The sequence below is a fragment of the Arachis duranensis genome, chromosome 8 (assembly GCF_000817695.3).
Source record: "Arachis duranensis cultivar V14167 chromosome 8, aradu.V14167.gnm2.J7QH, whole genome shotgun sequence".
Lineage (NCBI taxonomy): Eukaryota > Viridiplantae > Streptophyta > Magnoliopsida > Fabales > Fabaceae > Arachis > Arachis duranensis.
Genome location: NC_029779.3, coordinates 36,424,233 through 36,428,485, shown reverse-complemented (window position 1 = coordinate 36,428,485; position 4,253 = coordinate 36,424,233).

The window sequence follows — 4,253 nt, the reverse complement described above, 5'->3', positions numbered from 1 at the left end:
GAATGCATGTGTTATATACATATATAATTATTTATGTATTTTTTTTATCAATTTAAATTTTTAAAAGAGATGATTTTAAATCATGATAATTTTATTCGTTGTGAGAGGTATTTTTCAAATTTTTAATGTAAAATTAAAAAGATATTTAGAGTGTGTGTATTTATTCTATGTGGAGTCAATAATGTATGTATAATTAAATGTGCTATACTAAATGAAATTTGTAGTGCAGAGGTATTGAATGAGAAGAGGCTCCATATGGCATTATATATGGTGGCTTCTATGATGTGACCATGCATGTGCAACGTGCTCACAAAACGTATATACATATTTATTGCCACGATTATGATAATGCGAAAAAATTAAGAGGGGGAAAATTCTAGGTACATATACTCCATGATGTTGATAATAATGTCACAAAACACATTTAATGACGACAAAAACTTGTCGGTAATTACTATACATTTATGAATTTCAGAGACGACAGCAATATATAGTGGATACATTTTTTTTTATTTCTCAACGTATTTTTTAAAAATTAATCCGTTTCGATACTGAATTCTATTTAAGAATTTGTCATTGATGAATAGATATGTATACATAAAATAGAATTCAAATTCTCGATACTTATTTAAGTAGACTAGTAAACTAACCACTAAACCAATCTAATTTAGTCACAGTGAATACATTTTTGTATAGGCACAGGTTAACTTGTGTGTATATACATTATACATATTGCTAAAAAGTGCCCTAAATAAGGATACTTATTATTGTTTAATACATCAAAAAATATCGAAAAATAAATGTTTTTATATTAATATACAAACATTTATTTTTAATAATTTTCATTAAATATTTTTTATGATATTCTTAATTAGTATTTTATATTATAAATATAATTATTCGTATATATTTTTTATTAGTTTAATTGTTAGGATAAATAATTTTATAATATTCTAAAAATATTTGTTAACTAGACTAAAAAAATTCTGCAATTTTAAAGTTTTGTTAATAAATAATAAGTATATCACCATATATACTGAGCATTATAATGAAATTAATTTCGTAATAATGCCGTCTCTCTGAATGAAAACGTTCATTTTTTCTGTCGTCCCACATTAGGGGTAGCTAGCTAGGGATTATTAGTGTCATTATTTTGGGGACAAAAAAGAGAGAGAGGGATATTGTTACTGTTGTTCAATGTAAGGTGACCTTAATTGTACTGTCACAATGGCAGCAATTTTAATTTAGTTAATATATTGATAAAATGTAATTTGGTACAAACTGCTATTCACTGTTTATATGACAATACTAATTTAATGAATATAACACTGTTTGGCTGCGTGAAAAATTATTATTAGTGTACTATGCTTCGTCAGAAATTAATGAAGCAATTTTAATTTACGTGCAATTTCAATTGTATTATGCGTGTATATATTCTAAGGTCCACAGCCTCTGATTTAGGTGTACAAATTAATTAGCTCAATTTATTTTTTCTCCCTCCATAATAGCGAACCAAGAACCATTGATCTGTTATTATTATTACAGAATGAAATTGAATGGAGAATGAAAGGACCCACGTATAGGCACAATCTATCAAATGATGACACGTGCAAGGTGCAAGTTATTATTACTATGAAATAGTGTTTTTATAATTTTATATTTTATAATAAAATATGACCATGGATCAATCAAAATGTGACATATAATTAAGAAGTGTCATTATTTTATGTTAGAAACGAAAGACTAAGAGAATTATAGGAGTGAGTTGGATACCATGGTTCTGATATCATGTTAAAAATGAAAGACTAAAGTGAAAAAAAGAATTTGTGTATTTAAGTTGTCTATTCAAATTGTCTAGAATGATACAATATAAAAAGATATTTATAAGTATTAAGAGAATCGTAATAATAAAGACATAATTTCCTATAATAAATATTCAAATATACTAAATAATACTAATTGATTCTAATTGATCCCAATTATATTTTAAACATTTTAAATTAGTCAAATATAACTTAAGACAAATGTTGGTTAAACAAAAAATATTTAATAGATAATAAAAAATTAGGATAAAATAATTTAAAATTATTTTATTTTGTATTTTTTAATTATTATTTATCTAATTTTATATTTTTAATTATTATTAGAATAATTAAATAATATTAAATATAATAAATATATAATTATAATTATAAATATCAAAGATAATTTTAAGTTATTATCTTATTCTTTCTAACATTATGGTTTACTAAAACATCAGTTTTATTAGTTAAATTATACTATTTTATCAAGGAATCGTTCGTGTTATTATTCGATCGTTCGTTTTATCTCATTCATATATTAACTTTTATGATATAAGAAAAGCCAGATATCCATAAAATTGCCCTCGTATCTAATCTAAAGTATCCGCATGCATGATATCACTACTTGGGATATGAAAAATACATGTTTCAACATTTCAGGCAACATATGATACACACAAATGTCTCAGTTGGGAGTATCCTATGAATCCCACGTGTGTGAATAAAATAAATAAGCACAACAGAAAATTTTGTTAGAAAACAAGTAGAGTGGAGAGTAGAAATGGAATAATAAAATTGAAACAGAATGAATTAACGTGCTTCGCCTTTTAACGCTTATGTTTATATATAGATAAATACAATAAAATATATATGACAAAAAAACACAAAACAGAAGATAATTCGATTTAAATTAAAAATTTTAATAAGATAGCAAAGAGATAATCAAATTCATACTAATCCAAATCTTAAAATACCTATTGATACTAAATTAAATGATGATGTATAGTTTTCAAGACTAAAAAAAAAGGTAAAAAAGAATAAATATTTTTCATCAATATAAAAAATACAAAAGACTAATACAATTTTTTCTATATTCACAAAAAAAAACTAACAAATTGACTTAGTATACAAAACTATTTAAGACTCGAGATCAAGAAAGCAAGCAGCAACTAACTTTCTTTTATTCTGCTTCGGTGTTATTTTGCTTTGGTGTTAATTGATGCAATACACGAAATATAGTTTTAAAACTTGATTAGTTATATTAAGAATTGGAATAACAGTTCATATGATGTACCAAATCCTAAGAGTGTGTTTGGAACAAAATAATTTTAGATTTCATTTGAAATGAATTGAACCGAAAATAAATTATTGTATTTGAAATTAATAATGTAAAATAAAAATTGATTTGATTTAAAAATTTGATATAATGATGATCTAATTTTATATTTTTATTCTCTATTTGATGCAAAAATAAGAATTGATTTTAAAAATTAATATAATGTCCAGTTAGCTGGGATGGACAGCCTGATATGTTTCAGGTAGGGCTGGTAATATATACCCTACTCGTAGGTACCCAACTCGGATTAATCCGTTTGGGTAGGGTTGTCTATCCGACCCATTGCGAGTAGGGTAGGGTACGGTGCGAGTTTGCCTGTGAGTAGGGTAAGGTATGGGTTTAGGGTATATCTTATTCTACCCTACCCACATCCCTAACATATTATATAATATATATGTAAAAGTTATGTATGTAGTGAAGAAAATGAGTATTGAACTCACAATCTTCCTCTTATAAAAATTTGAAATAATGACTAAGTTAGTTGATGATCATATTATTTGTAATTTATGTTGAATTTCTTTAAGATTTTATTGTTTTTAATTTTAATTTGAACTTAGTTTGTTATTTTCTATTTTATTAATATATATGAAATTTGGAATGGTTGAATTTTATATTTGTTTGAAAATCTTTTATTTTTCTGCGGGTAGGGTTGGGTAGGGTAGGGTTTAGAACTTTAGGGTGCGGGTAGGGTTAAGGTTGAGAGATTTTTAACCCACGAGTAGAGTAGGATAGAGTTTTAAAAAAGTTTTCAACCCGCGCATAGGGTTAGGGTAGAATCCAAACTGTAAGACCCAGAACCTTTGAAAAGTCTTTTTATGATCATGTCCCAAATCATATAGTTATTTATAACCTTAATTTCAGAAATTATTTAATTAAAAATAATTAAGGCAATTTTTGATTTATTGGATTTGAGACGAGTTTTGATTATTATCCAATTTTATAATAATTGGATTATTTTCTATATTTAAATTATAAAGTTGATAGTTATGAAATAATAAAGATTTTATATGATATGGACTAAATAATCAATATTTTAATATATTGATATTGCTATTTTGGAAAATAGAGAAATTAATTATATTATTTCTAAATTTTTGGATTTGGACATTTTATTG